Raw genomic sequence first — 19,209 nt, 5'->3', positions numbered from 1 at the left:
CCATGATATAGAGTGTTTACATTAATTAATGCTTCCTTCCTTTTGATGAGTTACACAATTGGAGAGGTTTCAGAGTAGCAGCCGTGTTAGTCTGTATCCGCAAAAAGAAAAGGAGTACTTGTGGCACCTTAGAGACTAACCAATTTATTTAAACATAAGCTTTCATAAGCTACAGCTCACTTCATCGGATGAATTGAAGAGGCTTACAATGCAAAGTGCTGGCCCTGCATACAAGAAGGTCCTTTGAAACCAAATGAGCCGTTGAAAGAACAAAGACTCCCAATTGCCCCTCCCCTCCCCCCCAGCTCACCCATGAAGAGGAGACAGGCACTGATACTTGTTCCATCAGTTTGAACTCTGGGGGACAGATGGCTGCCTTTGCCTTATGTGTAACTATTCATAACTATGCTATAGACCGCCGGGATCTAATTTGGATATGGATAGAGCCCTTTTTAATGTTTTTAATAAAGTAAATACTAATGGAAACTGTGTGATCATGGGAGACTTTAACTTCCCAGATATAGACTGGAGGATGAGTGCTAGTAATAATAATAGGGCTCAGATTTTCCTAGATGCGATAGCTGATGGATTCCTTCAACAAGTAGTTGCTGAACCGACTAGAGGGGATGCCATTTTAGATTTGGTCTTGGCGAGTAATGAGGATCTCATAGAGGAAATGGTTGTAGGGGATAATCTTGGCTCAAGTGATCATGAGCTAATTCAGTTCAAACTGAATGGAAGGATTAACAAAAATAAATCTGCAACTAGGGTTTTTGATTTCAAAAGGGCTGACTTTCAAAAATTAAGGAAATTAGTTAGGGAAGTGGATTGGACTGAAGAATTTATGGGTTTAAAGGTAGAGGAGGCCTGGGATTATTTTAAATTAAAGCTGCAGAAGCTATCGGAAGCCTGCATCCCAAGAAAGGGGAAAAAATTCATAGGCAGGAGTTGTAGACCAAGCTGGATGAGCAAGCATCTTAGAGAGGTAATTAAGAAAAAGCAGAAAGCATATAGGGAGTGGAAGAAGGGAGGGATCAGTAAGGAAAGCTACCTTATTGAGGTCAGAATATGTAGGGATAAAGTGAGACAGGCTAAAAGTCAAGTAGAGTTGGACCTTGCAAAGGGAATTAAAACCAATAGTAAAAGGTTCTATAGTCATATAAATAGGAAGAAAACAAAGAAAGAAGAAGTGGGACCGCTAAAAACTGAGGATGGAGTGGAGGTCAAGGATAATCTAGGCATGGCCCAATATCTAAACAAATACTTTGCCTCAGTCTTTAATAAGACTAAAGAGGATCTTAGGGATAATGGTAGCATGATAAATGGGAATGAGGATATGGAGGTAGACATCACCATATCTGAGGTAGAAGCGAAACTCAAACAGCTTAATGGGGCTAAATCGGGGGGCCCAGATAATCTTCATCCAAGAATATTAAAAGAATTGGCACAAGAAATTGCAAGCCCATTAGCAAGAATTTTTAATGAATCTGTAAATTCAGGGGTTGTACCATATGATTGGAGAATTGCTAACATAGTTCCTATTTTTAAGAAAGGGAAAAAAAGTGATCCAAGTAATTATAGGCCTGTTAGTTTGACATCTGTAGTATGCAAGGTCTTGGAAAAAATTTTGAAGGAGAAGGTAGTTAAGGACATTGAAGTCAATGGTAAATGGGACAAAATACAACATGGTTTTACAAAAGGTAGATCGTGCCAAACCAACCTGATTTCCTTCTTTGAGAGAGTAACAGATTTTTTAGATAAAGGAAACGCAGTGGATCTAATTTATTTAGATTTTAGTAAGGCGTTTGATACTGTGCCACATGGGGAATTATTAGTTAAATTGGATAAGATGGGCATCAATAGGAAAATTGAAAGGTGGATAGGGAATTGGTTAAAGGGGAGACTACAACGGGTCCTACTGAAAGGTGAACTGTCAAGTTGGAGGGAGGTTACCAGTGGAGTTCCTCAAGGATCAGTTTTGGGACCAATCTTATTTAATCTTTTTATTACTGACCTGGGCACAAAAAGTGGGAGTGTGCTAATAAAGTTTGCAGATGATACAAAGCTGGGAGGTATTGCTAATTTAGAGAAGGACAGGGATACCCTACAGGAGGATCTGGATGACCTTGTAAACTGGAGTAATAGGAATAGGATGAAATTTAATAGTGAGAAGTGTAAGGTCATGCATTTAGGGATTAATAACAAGAATTTTAGTTATAAGCTAGGGACGCATCAACTAGAAGTAACGGAGGAGGAAAAGGACCTTGGAGTATTGGTTGATCATAGGTTGACTATGAGCTGCCAATGTGATATGGCTGTGAAAAAAGCTAATGTCGTCTTGGGATGCATCAGGAGAGGTATTTCCAGTAGGGATAAGGAGGTTTTAGTACCGTTATATAAGGCACTGGTGAGACCTCACCTGGAATACTGTGTGCAGTTCTGGTCTCCCATGTTTAAGAAGGATGAATTCAAACTGGAACAGGTACAGAGAAGGGCTACTAGGATGATCCGAGGAATGGAAAACTTGTCTTATGAAAGGAGACTCAGGGAGCTTGGCTTGTTTAGCCTAACTAAAAGAAGGTTGAGGGGAGATATGATTGCTCTCTATAAATATATCAGAGGGATAAATACCAGAGAGGGAGAGGAATTATTTAAACTCAGTACCAATGTGGACACAAGAACAAATGGATATAAACTGGCCACTAGGAAATTTAGATTAGAAATTAGACGAAGGTTTCTAACCATCAGAGGAGTGAAGTTTTGGAATAGCCTTCCGAGGGAAGTAGTGGGGGCAAAAGATCTATCTTGCTTTAAGATTAAACTCGATAAGTTTATGGAGGAGATGGTATGATGGGATAACATGGTTTTGGTAATTAAATATTCATGGTAAATAGGCCCAATGGCCTGTGATGGGTTTTTAGATGGGGTAAGATCCAAGTTACCCGGGAAAGAATTTTCTGTAGTATCTGGCTGATGAATCTTGCCCATATGCTCAGGGTTTAGCTGATCGCCATATTTGGGGTCGGGAAGGAATTTTCCTCCAGGGCAGATTGGAAGGCCCTGGAGGTTTTTCGCCTTCCTCTGTAGCATGGGGCATGGGTCACTTGCTGGAGGATTCTCTGCTCCTTGAGGTCTTCAAACTACAATTTGAGGACTTCAATAGCACAGATATAGGTGTGAGGTCTTTTTTAGGAGTGGTGGGTGAAGTTCTGTGGCCTGCATTGTGCAGGAGGTCAGACTAGATGATCATAATGGTCCCTTCTGACCTAAATATCTATGAATCTATGAATCTATAACAATTTTTCCAGGGCCATCAGATCAGTTTTTTATAACCACCTTCAGCCCCTGCCCCCATTATCCATGTTCTCATAAAATTACACATCTGATGCACATATTCAATGTGAGTGATATTGTCAAACATTTTGACTTCAATCGATAGGTCTCAGGGTCATCTTAAATGTTTTCAGTTCCCTTTTGCTTAACTTTTTTATCCAACTTAGCATCCTCCTCCATAAGATTAAAAACTTGTGTGGTTTTCCCAGTTAATCTGGTTAGGAGGATAAGCATCGTCTTATCCTGTGGGATCTTGTGCATCTCAGTCTCTTAAAGGTGGACCAGTACTCTTCTGTCCAGTCTCTTTATAAATTGAACAGACTTTCTCCCATTCCCTGGTGTTCTGGGGGGGTGCACTCATTGGCCAAGGAAGCTCCTTTTGCTGCTCCAGAACTCTGAGCTGCAATGTGTGAGCATCCATCTTTTTCTGGTGTGTCCTCTCCTCAGCTTCAGCGCTGGCTTTGACTTTTGCTATTTGTTCCATGCATCTTTGGTGGGCTCTCTCCTCGATCTGTTTGCTGGCTCTCTTCCTCAGGCTCTGCATTGGCTTTGACTGCTGCTTTGGTTGCCTCAGTCTCCCTGGTCTGCAGTTCTGCCATCAGTCTCTCATGCTTCCATTCTTCCTGGGCTGCCAAGTACTCCAGCTGGAACTGTTCCATTGCAGCGGTCTCCATGACATCTGGGGCAGGAAGGTCCTTGGATGCCTGGTCAAAACTTATGAGCAAAGCTCTCAATTCCCAGTCTGGGCCACTCGGAGTGCAGGCAGAGGTGCCTGCAGAGGGTCAATGTAAACAAACTGTCTCGCGGGCCACCAGCGGATTACCCTGGTGGGCCCCAGGTTGCCCACTACTGTCTTAGAACATAGATGATGCAGTTGAACAAGTTATATTGTGCATGTGCACATGGCAATTTTCTATAGTTTATATCTTGGTCTAATCTGGATGGACTTGCTTGGGAAGAGCGAAAGGCACTTTTTCATCCTCAGGACTATCCCCCTGCTATATTTCAAGTCCCTACTCCACACTAATGAGGCACTAGAGCTGCTCAAAGAAATGGTTATAAAATTTGTTGACAATAACAGAAACTGTCTATTTTAACCAACACCATTCTATGAAATAACTCCACTGTTTTTGCTGAAGCTTTCCAAAATAATCCAGCTTCAGGCAGAGACCAAGCCTGGAAAACTCCAGCCTGACAGATTAATTTGTCAAAGTGAAAAAAAACCAAAAAACTGAACACAGAGGGTTGTTGTCACAAGGTGAACTGGCCTGGTAACAGGGTGGGACTCAGCCTCACTTGTGCCAGGTTTAGCCTGCCTGCCTCCCCAGATGCACGGAATGAGTCTAAAAGCCACATGACAGGGAGCATGTGACTAAGGACCAGACCTATTGGGAGCTATAAAGGTAGCTTGTGGTCCTTCAGGGTAGACATGAAGAGCAGACCTAGGATTGAGCAATCACTGCACTAAAGCATGGGATACTAGCCAGAAAAGGGCCAGTGAGGTGGCCTAAGCGCAGTATATAGGAAGAGGCCTTGGAAAGGAAAGACAGAGGAGTTTGGGTTCTGGGGAGATAGCCCAGTGTTTAGGGTCCCAGGGCCTGGGACCTGTAGTAGAAGGGGGGCACAGGTTCCTCTTGCATTTCCTCCATGTGAGTAGTATAGCCACCCATGTCAACAAGGCGGGAAAATGACTGACTGGAGCCCAAAAGAACTGGAAGCTGAGCCCCAGAGAAGGGTGTGGGAAATGGTGGACCTGGAGAGGAAGGGCTGTATTGGCAAGAATCTGAGGTGGAAGATTGATTTGTGTTTCCTCTTGCACTTCAGTGAAGTCCAGAAAAGGGGAGGCCTTTTGTGACTTAGCTGAAGGGCTAAGTCTCCTCAGTGACCTAAAAGCACTTTAAGCTGGGGGGGAGGGGTGAACAGAAGGAAACCAGTGAGTTGGCTATCAGAGAGGAAATTGAGGTACCAAACTGAGGAAACTGATTTAGGCTCAAAGCCAGATCGGGTAAGCCACTGCTACATTTGTAATCAAAAGTGTTAAGCACTCTGATGCTGAATTTTAAGCTATTATATTACCTTGCGTGGGATGCGTGTGTGAGACTACATTAGTTTTGTGGTGAAATTCTAACACCACAAAATTGCTCAAAAATAGCTCAGACAACTTTACAAATATTTTTCATGGAACTCGAGATTTGGCCAAGGAAAACTTGCTGCTGCTGCATTCATTCCCCCTTTGCTACAATCCTCCCCCCTCCAAAAAACCCAGACATGCCTGGGGGAGGGGAATTTTTGAGTTCTTGTCCCACCTTTTCTACTGATTGGCCTTAATTCTCTGCTCTTTAGCCTTAAGGGCAGGTGCTCAGGATGGTTGCCCTGGGTGCCAACTTCTGGGAGCACCAAATCAGCGTCTAGGGTTCTGGAGGGTGGCACATTGCTCGGCTGTTTTGGTTTTATTGTTTTTTCTGCTAAGCTCTTGTGGGGGGAGACGGGGAAGGGAGGTGAAAGAGGGGGAAGGATGGTGCCAAAACAACTACAGCCAGCCCTGTGGGCTCTACCTCATCACTCCTGCCCCACATGTTACAGATGGAGAAACAGAGGAACACAGAGGTGAACACCCGTATCTTTAAAGGTATTTAGGCATTGCTGTGCTTTGCGTTGCAACTCCACTGATTTAGGAGCTGGAGTCTTATTTTCATAAAGGATTTGGGCACTTAGGACCCAAAATCCCTAAATTCCTTTTGAAATTGAGACTTAGGCATTGCAACACTGAACACAGCAATGCTTAATTAGCTTTAAATATCTGGGACTAAGTGACTTGGCAAAGGTCACCCAGGAAGCTTGTGGCAGAGTGGGTAACAGAAACTACATCTGTTGTATTTGCTAAACCACAGCAACACTCAGGTACATTACTTTAGACCTTTGTGCTTTGTTGTCTCATATGCAAAATGGGGCTAATAATGCTTACCTTCCTTTCTATAGCTCTTTTAAACATACAGATGTAAACAGTCCATATAATAGCATAGCAGTTCTTCTTCAGTCATATAATTTACAGTAATACAGCTGAATAATGAGCCTCTGGAAACAAGCATACATTTTGATGGCTGAATATGGAAAAAGTCACTTGTATTTGTGCAGTTAGAAGAACACTGATAAGTTTCAAAGCGGTAGAGGAGAGTCATAAGTTCTCTTCATAGAATTAAATTGACAGAAAGTGCACCCATTACTTGGATAAAGTAATATTCAATTTTTATTAAGACAGTTTGTACAAATTAGATACTCTTCTTCATAAGACACATAGCCAGACAAGAAATTAAAAAATACACTATTAATTCAACTCTGTGTGTGCTTCTCTGAGAAATAGTGAATAAGATACTACAGTAATAAATTATTGTTCAGAGGCATCTCTCTCAAAGGGGTGGGGAGAAATATGCTGAAAATAGATAGGATGAGTGTTAAGATTCATTATGATGAAGAGAAATTGTCAAAGTGTAAGTCCAGAAATCTATAGAGTGGACTGTTATGGTGATGAAATTAGGTATACAAGAATAGGGGAAAACCCTCCCAGTGAATGTTAATATGTATAAGGGCTCAATCCTGAAAACACTTGTATAGTCTGACCCCCCTTTCATAGATTCTTTGGGTGAAATCCTGGCCTCCCTGACCTCAATGGCTAATCTTCCATTGACATTAATGGAGCCAGGATTTCACCCGTTGACTCATGGAATTTGACCCAGCAATTCTTGCATCTAGGACAATAACTGGTGATTGAACTAATCTTCAATCCTGACTCTCAGAAAAATGGCTCTGTATTTCCTTTCATTTTGAATAATTGATTTGAAATGGTATCTCAGGCTGTACATTTCAGAAACCTTCTAAAATGGCTTGGGGGAGGTTTTATTTTTGTTTGGCCACCTAGCCACCTATGGCTCTCTGATTCCCAGGAGGATTCAAGTTTTAAAAATCTCATTCAGAAGTTTTCCAATACATTTAATCACTGTAGTTCCTGCTCTCTCCTTCTGCCCCTGTTACACCAAATACTAGGACCTAATTTTTCTAACTTTGGTTTGCTACTTCAAGTCTTTGCCATGTGGATTTATTTTCCTTCCTAGAGATTCTTCATCCAAAATTATTTTTATTCTTTAATTATGTTATCCTCCAGGGAAGAGATATGATCCTCTGCTTCCCTTAGTCCTTTAGTAACATTTTAGCTCCATGTTCAGAGTATATATTTGACCTTTTCTATCTCTTACATGTAATGACATTTGTTTCATTATCTTTTGTAAAGATGACTGACCTTTTAACTAAAACAGCCCCCCCATGATCCACCTCCCTCTTTCTTCTTTTTCTTCTCGTGCCAGAGAGGTAAGATGTGTCTGTTTTTGTTCTTTGAAGACTTGGGGCAAAATCCTGGTCTCACTGAAGTCAGTGGCAAAATTCCCCTTGACTTCAATGGAGTCAAGATTTCACCCGTGGTGGTGATTTTATTGAACAAAAGGCTATTGCCACAAACTTTTTCTTTTTCTTTTTGCCTTTTTTCAATCTCATTTTCTCTTTCTCTATGTTTGCAAATAAGCAACTTTAGTGGATGGGTCTTCTTGTCAGGTGAAGAGATGCAGGAGAGTAATGAGTGAGGTTTTCATCTTCATGGGGATGTGAATATTTTTTCTGTCTGTTTGATCCTTTCTGGAAAGATGTGTACACAAAGAACAGTTGGAACAACTTTCTAACTTTGTGGTGGTCTGCCTAGGCAACAACATGCAGTCCATCTAAACAAAATATTACATTTAATTTTTAGAAGTGTTTTTTTTAGGGCCTGGCTCTGCAACCTTTATTCATGATCTCTGAGGAGCAAGGCCTGCAAGATCTGGCCCTTACATTTCCTCTATATTTGAAAACAGAACAAAAATATCACCACCTCAAATGCTATTTTAAAATCCTTTTTATTTATTCTTTGGCAAAATGCCCACCTGTGATAATGGAGGGAAGCAAAATCAAGCTTGCAGAGTAACTCTGAAATCCATGGGAGGGGAAACTAGACTCCAGACACCTCTAAGCTTCTGAATTATGAATGGAAAAAAATAAAATGCAACCCATCTTTGGGCCTAAACTGATATAGATCCTCTGGGCCTTGAGTGTTTTGAAATAAATCCAAAACCAGCAGCCATTGTAACAGAAGACAGCTGAGCATTGGGCTTATGTCTGCAAAGAGCAGCCATCCCCACCCTCACTGCAGTGTTGAGTGCACAAAATAACCTGACTGTACTCTGTTGCCAGCAATCTCTGTTATTGCCTAAATTCCTGTAATACTCCTTTGTTGCCATTAAAGTATACAACTGTGGACAGCTGCAGAGACAGTTGCGTTCGTCTAGTGTCCTGTCCCATCCCATAACCGAACAACCAGGGCCAAACTTATCCATTGTAATGGACTTGCACCAGAGATTAATTTAGCACACTGTATTTTGTTTGTTTTTTCTGCTAAGCTCTTCCATGGGTGGGTGGCACCAAAACACCTTCCTTTCTCTTTCATCCCCCCCCAATACTAGCTTTATTTTCAATTTTCTTTTTTCCGGTACAGAGTTGGAGCCTTTAATTATTCAGGCACTCTACAAACAACCAACCCTGTGAGGAACCATCATGACAAGGATATTTTTGTGCATTTGCCTCTTTATCCAAAAATATATTCAGCACATACTGTACATACTTTTCCCAAGCTCCCTTGCATAAACAGGAAACCTTGCCAATGACTGAATTAATCTAGTAGGTGAAGTTAGCTGTGTGATGGGAATGTAGCTCTGGCTTGTCCCTTCTGCATCTTGAGCTGATGAGGAAGCTCAGCTTGTTCATTTTATCCATAATTCATTACATGATGCTGCTTTAGTTGAATGTTTTGGTCAAATCTGATCTTCCCAGATTCTTCCACCCTTGTTAATGACGAGCAGTAGACAGTCTGTTTCGTGTTAGTTTATCCTCATGGGAGCTCTGTGTACTTGTTATCCCTCTTTCTTCCCAAAAGCAAATGTTAGCATGGCACAACATCCTATTTAAAGAGTGTCAAAGATTTAAATCAAAGAGCATTGGCAGGTGTGGGCTTAAATATTTCATGTTTGTGTTCCGTGCCGGGTTATCTATAAGAATGGAAGGGTATCTGAAATTCTGGAATATTGAAGAATGTGGTTGTAATAAAGTAGAGAAGGAATGACAGGCCCAGATCCAGAAAGAGTATTGAAAGTACCAGGAAGATACACCTAGACCTTGCAATGTTACCTCATGGAGCAGGTGTGTTTCTAGTGGAATCCCACAGGGCTCAGTTCTTGGCCCTACACTATTTAATTGTTATCAATGACTTGGAAGAAAACATAAGATCACAACTGATGAAATTTGCAGATGACACAAAAATTGGCAGAGAGGTAAATAATGGAGAGGATTGAGTGAATGAGTGCAAGCAAACAATATGTATTTCAATATGGCTAAATGTAAATGTATACATCTAGGAACAAAGAATATAGGTCTATTATAGGGTAGTGGACTGTATCCTGGGAAGCAGTGATTCTGAAAAAAGACCTGGGAGTCCTGGTAGGTAATTAGCTGAACGTGAGCTCCCAGTGCAACACTGTGGCAAAAGGGCTCGTGCATAAACAGGAAAATCTTGAGTCGAAGTACAAAGTTTATATTAAGTCTGTATTTGGCACTGCTGTAATCACTGCTGGAATACTGTGTCCAGTTCTGGTGTTCATTCAAGAAGGATGTTGATAAACTGGACCAGTATGATTAAAAGATTTGAAACATGCCTTATAGCAATGGACACAAAAAGCTCAATCTATTTAGCTTAACAAAAAGAAGATTAGGGAGTAATTTAGTTACAGTCAATTAGTACCTATATGAGAAACAAATATTTGAACATGGGCTCTTCCATCTAGTAGAGAAAGGTATAACACAATCCAGTGGCTGGAAAGCTAGACAAATTCAGACTGGAAGTAAGGTGTACATTTTTAACAGTGAGGGTAATTAACCATTGGAAAAATTTACCAAGGGTCTTGGTGGATTCTCCATCACTGGCAATTTTAAAATCAAGATTGGATGTTTAAAAGACATGATCTAGGAATTATTTTGGGGAAGGTATAAGGCCTGTCTTATACATGAGGTCAGACTAGATGATCACAATGGTCCCTTCTAGCCTTGGAATCCATGAATCAAGGCAGAAAATGTGTATCCCTCATGTGAGCTTGTTGGTATGGGAGACTTGCATAGATGCCCACTCAGTTCGGGGAACTTGGCCTGCAAGGGGAAGAAAGTTATACTACATAAAGACTCTTGAATGGCAGAGTTAGCCACCTTAACAGTCAGAAGGCTAGCCCCCAACATTTAGCATGGTTGTAAGTGCACATCTGAGCTGATAGAGTGGCTCAAGAAACCAGAATGCCCTTCTTATTCTCTTGGATGTAGGTAATGATTCTCATAGTAAGGTCCTATTCTTTGGGTTCCCTTCAATTTCAATCTGCTGTTTGGCTGACTAGCAGATCTAAGATTCTCCCAGGAGAGTAGTCCCTAAAGGTGAAGGTTTTCCAGCAGATTCTGCAAGAATCAGGGAATCCCTGGTGTAGACCTGTTGGCAACAAATTTCAGTGCCAGTGCTCTCTATTTTTGGCAGCTCTCCTATTTATGGAGACCAAGGAATACTGGCCTATGAAGCATCTGCTAATTCCATGGTACTTCACCTAGCTTATGCATTTTCTCTCCTCACACGGATTTGTAGGGTCCTAAGCAAAGCTGCATGCATAGCGAATCACTTAATCTTATTTGTCCTGGACTAGCCTGTAATGAGGCTGGTTCTGGCAGGACCCAACTGAGAGTGCCAATTCAGGACAAATTGCTTAAGGCAGGACAGTTACAGCCCAAGGCTGGGGTTTCTGTGCACACCAAGGCAAACCAAACCAGCCAAACAGAGAAGACTTTGGTTTTACTCCACTGGCTAACCACGAGTCACACAAGCAATTCCCTTAGACACTCCAGTTTCCCAGTATCACCACCAGTGCCACTCGTTATGGGGACAAATGGTTATGAAAACCAATACCCCAGTAAAAGAAAAAAGGTTCTCTCGATCCCAAAGGACCAAGCCCCAGACCCAGGTCAATATACAAATCAGATCTTACCCACAAATCACGCTGTTGCCAATCCTTTAGAATCTAAAATCTAAAGGTTTATTCATAAAAGGAAAGAAATATAGAGGAGAGTTAGAATTGGTTAAATGGAATCAATTACATACAGTAATGGCAAAGTTCTTGGATCAGGCTTGCAGCAGTGGTAGAATAAACTGCAGGTTCAAATCAAGTCTCTGGAGAACATCCACAGCTGGGATGGGTCTTTCAGTCCTTGGTTCAAAGCTTCAGTGTAGCCAAGTTCCTCCAGAGGTATGAAGTAGGATTGAAGACCAGATGGAGGAGCTGCAGCAGCTTTTTATATTTTCTTGTCATGTGGTCTTTCTTTCTTTGTTCCAAAGACAAGTTGTCCATCACAGGGCCTGGAAAAAACTCAGAGTTCTGTCCATAGGCATGTTCCTGCATACATTGCTGAGTCCCAAGGCGTGTCTGCCTTCTGTCTGGGTCAGTTGTATGGCTGATGGTCCTTGATGGGCCATCAAGCAGGCTAGGCAGAGCTGACACCAACTTGTCTGGGGTGTCACCCAGAAGCATAGCATAAGTTTGAAATACAGACCGTATAGAGCCAATATTCATACCTTCAACTATAAAAAATTATACACTTATACGGATATCATAATCATAACCAGCAAACCACAACCTTGTCTTAGACACCTCATTTGACCCCCTTTATATAAGATTTGGTGCCACTACAGGACCTTGGTTGCAACAATGATCTATATGGTCCCAGTTCAAGTCAATAATGTCACATAGCCAAGGCAAGCAAGACCTGCTGATGTTTCTTAAGGGGTAAAATCCCTCTGACCTTATGCCAAAATCTCATTGTCAGCAGCTCCCTGTAATATCCCCTGATCCAGGTGCTCTATGTGTTTCAACCTGGTTCATTAAAAGACTCTCCTGAAGAAGTTGAGTATCTCCAGTAGGTGGCCCAGAGTGTGCTGCATCCACAAAGCAAGTGTGCCTCCTTTGCCTTCTATTACGTGTGGGTGACTTTTTTCCCCTGAGGATACAGGGCAAAGAGTTTTTAAACTTGAATTAGAACTGCTGGTGCTCAGGATACATACACGTATGGTATATGAGCTAAATGCTGACTTTTGCCCAAATGCATCATGTCCCAAGAGGTACAAATTGCTCCATATGGGGAAGGCAGGAGACAAGGCCAACCTCAGCTGGCCTACAGAGCTGGTCTCTTGCCCAGGGGAGAAATCTGCACCTTTCTATGGGATAGTACAGCATGTGCACTCTGCCTGAGCACCAAGCAGCTCTGGAAGGGTTTGTGCCTCCTTGAGTCACAACCCTCCCCAGAGCTCACTGTGGTAAGATGTGATTTCTCTCCATTCCCAACATAGGGCAGACTCACACTGGAAGTAAGGAGCAGATTTTTCATAATAAGGATGACTAATCACTGGAACAACTTTTCAAGGGCTGCAGTGAATTCTCTATCACTTGAAGTCTTTGAATCATGACTGGATGTATTTCTATATGATATGATCTAGCTCAGCCAGAAGTTATGGGCTGGATGCAGAAATCACTTGGCGAAATACTGTGATGTGCAGGAGGTCACAGAAGATGGTCATAATCATACTTTCTGGCATTAAAACCAATACAGTTAGATTGGATCTATGTACTCCATATAGAAGGCCTACTTTTCTGACAGGGTTTTGAGAAGGAAGTGGGTTAAGAAAGATGTAAACAAGCTAGATGGCATTAGTAGCTGTTAGTCTTGACAGGTGGAATGGCTGAGGAAGAGTCTGCACTTTAATACTGGTTTATTTTGTGAGATTTGTAATTTTTTTGTATTAGACATACGTCGGGGGGGGGAAGGTAGGTGGACTATTTAAAAAATCAAAAAGTGTCTGTGCACATACATATGCATTTCCTCTTTCTTGAGATAAATTGGAGACTACATTTTATTACATTTACATTTAAGGAGGAAATCTATCCCACTCACTCACTGGACCAGATTCTCAGCTGTTGTGAATCTGCAAGTTCCATTGACTTCAGTGGAGCTATGCCAACTTACACTGTCTGAGGAGGTGCATTCATTCAAAAAACAAAATTGAATGCCTTTCAATCTATCCTCACCTCCTGCCCTTTCGAATATATTGTAGTTAATTATATCGATTCAATATTTTAAAAAATGCACAAGCTGTGCATTAACTGTTGGAAACATTATTTGGGTTTAGAATAAATTTTCCATTGCCTCTTTGCTGTTCTTCCTCACGCCTGCTGTCGGAAATGCATCAGAATACAAAAGAGAGGCTAATTGACAGGTCTATGGAGGCTGAAGGTATGCTGTGACCTGAAATGAGGACTGTTCTCATAATGAGAGACAGCTGAAAGATTATGTATGTGGAGCCTCTAAAACCGATTCTCTGGCTCTTTTTCATAAGCCAGCAGATGGTAGCAGAGTCTATGGATCTCAGAGAAGGCAAATGTACATTAAATACTATAACTGCCCTTATTCATTTGCCATTCATCTTCACTTGTCAGCCTCTTCATGAGTGCCTTCTGTAGTGCTGACCCTGAAATTGCATCATTTAATCTGTAATCATATATTGCCAACATTTCTCCTTTTTTATCACTTATCAACTGCATTAATTCTGCTGCCTTATGGACCACCAATAGCTTTAGGCAACTCTGTGTGGAAAAGAGAGATTCATAAAATGTAACACACAGAAGAGGAACAGCTGACATGCCTGAGAGAAAGGGAGGAATCTTAAAGGAAGAGGGAGTGAAGAAAAAGAGAGAAGTGTGGACAATGATTTTCTTTTCTTCCCCTTCACACTAAAATGTATTTTGAATTCTAAATGGCCTATTAGTATTGCTATTATCTGAGTACTAACCACTGAACTCACCCCCAGACAAGACAAGGAAGGGAAAGCCAGGCCCTGCACTAAATAGTTTATCATCTAAACAGAAGAGTGGTACAAGTCAATAGGAGACCCCAAGGAAGGTTCTGTCTAAGAGTTTTAAACATGCCTGTACAATGGGTACTTCAGAGTGTTTCTAGTGAAGCAGGCTTCATAGAGAAAGGGTTTGGAGGAGGGATTTGCAAGGAAGGGATGAGTATCTGGTGCATAAATAGAGGGAAGGAGTTCCAGGTGCTCAGTGCTTCATGGGCTAAAGAAGAACTTGGCCTGCTTGACTAGCTGAGTAGTTTTTTGCCCCCCATGATGTTATCACGCCCCTGAATGAATTAGACATTTTGGGGCCGGGAGGACTGAGTCAAAACTCAGAAACGAAATGCTGCCACATGTTGGGCAAAGGATGGGCAGGTTGGAAGTGGTATCAAGATCTGAATTATATGCCATAGAGCTCAACTATAGTGATATTAAAATATACTTTGACCAGGATGTGTGAATTGAAGGATCAAACTACCTAACATGCCAAGAGGATTAACGACATAGGCCATTGGGTACCTCCATTCCTTGTTAGGCATTGGTAATGTGATGGAGAAACATCATAAGAATTGTATCTTGTCACCTTCTTAATCACACACGCATCCGTGGGATGGGGTGGGGACAGAGGGATGGCAAGTGCTAATTGCTAGTTTTATATCCACCAAAATAACTCAGAATATCACTACTAAGATATCATTGGAATAATTACAACATTTTTTTTTAGCCTACTGTATATGGACCCTAGCAAGAGTCTACAAAATTACTTACATTTCCTTTTTAGGGCTGTCATAACCTCCTCAGACTCTAGGTGGTACTGTGAAATCACTGTATTATGTCCTATCTTTTGTAATGGTCTCACTTTTTTGATCCTCTGCAAAATGAAAGGAAAACAGAGCAGCAAAATGAAGTCAGCAAGAAAACTACCAAATTAAAAAAAAAGTCATAGATTTTTGTTTGAGACTCCATATTTAGATTAGCTTTCATTTTTGTATAATGGACTAAGTATTCTAATAATACTTAACATATTAGGTTCTAGCATTAATGAGTTATACTCGATTGAGACATCCTTTTCATGAAATTTACTGGCAAAAACAAAATGCAGAATTCCTTAAGAAAAAAATCTGTTCCTTCATTTCAATTTTCATTTATTTCTCGTGTCCTGTGTTTTAATATCTATATACACACAGACATGCACATGTGCATAACCACCCAAGATGCATACTGTACATTAAAATATATACTCATTCCTATATTGATAGGGATGCCCTACACATGGATTAATATTATTACAAGGAAAAACCTCAGTGAGAACATTTATTTTCAAACAGAGAGAGAGAGAGAGAGAGAGAGAGAGTGCTTATTTACAGAAGATTTTATATGACTATTTACTAGAGAATTCAGTGGGGGAAAGATATTTGCTTGCAGATCATGTGGTGCATATGCTTTCTCTCTGTGTGTGTGTGAGAGAGAGAATGTCTTTAACCCTTTGTGTCATTCAGTTTTTAAGGAAAACCGCCTGTGTTGTGAAAGAGAGCAGGATAAATTGCATGTTTTCCACAGAGCTACAAAAGTGTCTCTTCAAGACATAATGTACACTGTGTTGTGGATCTTTAAAGAAGGTAAAGAAACAATACAGGCCCTAATAAATCCCTACCCCCAAACTCCTTGACTTTAGAATTAGGTATTTCACTTGAGAAATCTTATCAGCACAATTGCATTATAACTCATGGAAACCATCAGGTAAGACCATTAAGATTCGCATCCAGACCAACCACAGCTGGCGTGCCTTGCTACCCAAACTCTCGGGCTCCTGACTTCCAAAAAAGCTTCTTTTACACTTCCAGCATATCACCACCCATACACGTTCTGTTCCTAGTAATCACAGGCAAACGCACAACCTGAACTCTGAACCTAGCCAGATGAAAATACCTTACTGAGGTAAAAAGTTTGCCTCTTGAATGTGATTTTTTTTTTCTTTCCAGGAATTAGACGTGTTTTATGAGTGGCAGTATATTGGAAGGGAAGGGGAGATTATATTGAAGGTGAGGAGTCTGTGTTGATCTGGAGGTTAATGATACCTTTACTGGTGACTTTCTTGATTATTTTATTAATTGAGTTGATAGATGATACATTTGAGTAACCTTAACTCTAGGGCAATGGAGTTTTTTGTGAATATAGGAATTTCCCTGCTTAAAAAACAAACAAAAAAGAAAGAAAACACTAAAATGAAGCCTCTTCTTCCTTGCATTGTGCCCCCTACTCCTGTGCACTACCACCCATGTACTTACGCTTCTGCTAGTCTGTCCTACATAGGCTCTTGTACTACTGTTTGAGCACCTTCCAGCAGAGTGTTAAGTGACATGACTAACATCTGTCACATATGGTTTCTTCTCTCATCCTCTCCCCAGAGGGAGAAATGCATGTGCAGTGGAGTGTTTTCCAGTGGTAGGGTTTTTAGTGTACACAGAGTGATGTGTTTATATGGGAGAAGCAAAGGCTGAAGAAATGTGCCTTGCATTTACTCATTCTCTGCAGTTCACCTCTCTGCTCCCTGAAGTCCCCTACTAGTGTTGTGGGGAAATATGGATTTTTTTGTCTTTATAAAAACTCAGTCTAGTGTTGTTGTTTTTAAAATTTCTATGTCATTCTGAAGTATCTACATGAACCCATCATATATTCAGAGGTTTTCTGGATACTTAAAACATTACGATCAGATTTCTGTCTGTGTCTGAACACTTTAACAATTTCACTAAGAAGGAAAGATAAGTGAATAGCAAGATTCTTGTTGTTTCTGTTAGGAAACAGGAAATTATAGTTTTATAATTATAGACGGGAATGGGAATGTGTAGAGAGATGGTTGTGGCTGTCAGGTGCAATCAGCTGTAATTCAGTGTTGGAGAGGAGAGTGAATAGAATTGTGAATTTTGGAGGGTGGGTCTAAAACCCCTAGATTCTCATTCTCATTTCCTGTCTGCATTTTTCTAGAATCTTGAAACCTCTGGAATGTGTACATCTGATATAGGTTGGTATAAAGCATCTTATTTTTCAGTCTTCAGTGCTGAATTAACTAGGTGGTTGCTTCTCAGTCTAACTGTAGCAAATGTGCAAGCTATTGATCAATACTGCAAATGGGTGATTAGTGTTCAGTGGTTACCAAACATCAGTGTTTGAATTTATCTGGCTCAACATGCTTAACATTGAAGAAAGTGATAGGAAACAATGGATTAAATGGACTGAAGAAATGAGAACAGATAATTATTCTTAAGTCAAATATAAAGGTTTGCAAAAGCTATTAAGAAGCAGGACAGACAATATTTGTGGTCATCTCAAAGTTCAGAAAATCAGTTTCTTCAGATTCTTACACATGGAATATGCTACTGAATGAAATGTCTACTGAAGTGGAAGCACAGAGTATTATTTGATTCTACAATGGAGACATTTTTTATGCCATTCACATCCAAACCCTACCTGTGATGATTAAACCTCTGTTCCAATATAGTTCTTCAACATCAGTTTAATCCAGGAAAAATCTTGGTTTGTATCTGGTACTACCCCCCACATTACAGAGTCTAGTGCTTTTGTAACAAGTATATACAGGATGGTTGTACTTCCATTTTCAGTAGTTGTTGGTTCTATTGGTATCCCCCATATTAAATATAGAGAATAGGTATTGAACTCGTGAAATATTTCAAAATGAAAAAAAAAATGTTAAGTGCAACCAATATATGTATACAGTGCACACACACGAATTGCCATACTGGGATCAGATTTGTAATCTAGCTAGTCCAATATCTTATCTCCAACAGTGGCCAGTACCAGGTGCTTCAAATGCAGGTGCAAAAAACCCTCAGAGGACCAATATGGGATAATTGGTCCTCCATGGAAGTTTTATCCCTGTCTCAAATAAAGATTGACTTAAGACTTGAAGCATGAGCTTTTCACATGACTTCCAAAATTATCTTTAAGCATTAACTCTTGTATCTGTAGATATTCTTGTTATCCATATAAATGCACAAAGCCTTGGAAACAAGCAGGGAGAACTGGAGGTCCTGGTGATGTCAAGGAATTATGACGAGATTGGAATAACAGAGACTTGGTGGGATAACTCATATGACTGGAGTACTGTCATGGATGGTTATAAACTGTTCAGGAAGGACAGGCAGGGCAGAAAAGGTGGGGGAGTAGCACTGTATGTAAGGGAGCAGTATGACTGCTCAGAGCTCCGGTACGGAACTGCAGAAAAACCTGAGTGTCTCTGGATTAAGTTTAGAAGTGTGAGCAACAAGAGTGATGTAGTGGTGGGAGTCTGCTATAGACCACCGGACCAGGGGGATGAGGTGGATGAGGCTTTCTTCCCGCAGCTCGCGGAAGTTACTAGATCGCATGCCCTGGTTCTCATGGGTGACTTTAATTTTCCTGATATCTGCTGGGAGAGCAATACAGCGGTGCATAGACAATCCAGGAAGTTTTTGGAGAGCATAGGGGACAATTTCCTGGTGCAAGTGCTAGAGGAGCCAACTAGGGGAGGGGGGAGCTTTTCTTGACCTGCTGCTCACAAACCGGGAAGAATTAGTAGGGGAAGCAAAAGTGGATGGGAATCTGGGAGGCAGTGACCATGAGTTGGTTGAGTTCAGGATCCTGACACAGGGAAGAAAGGTAAGCAGCAGGATACGGACCCTGGACTTCAGGAAAGCAGACTTCGACTCCCTCAGGGAACGGATGGGTAGGATCCCCTGGGGGGACTAACATGAAAGGGAAAGGAGTCCAGGAGAGCTGGCTGTATTTCAAGGAATCCCTGTTGAGGTTACAGGGACAAA

Source organism: Lepidochelys kempii, chromosome 3, assembly GCF_965140285.1.
Source record: "Lepidochelys kempii isolate rLepKem1 chromosome 3, rLepKem1.hap1, whole genome shotgun sequence".
NCBI lineage: Eukaryota > Metazoa > Chordata > Testudines > Cheloniidae > Lepidochelys > Lepidochelys kempii.
Note: the sequence above shows the minus strand (reverse complement) of the source record.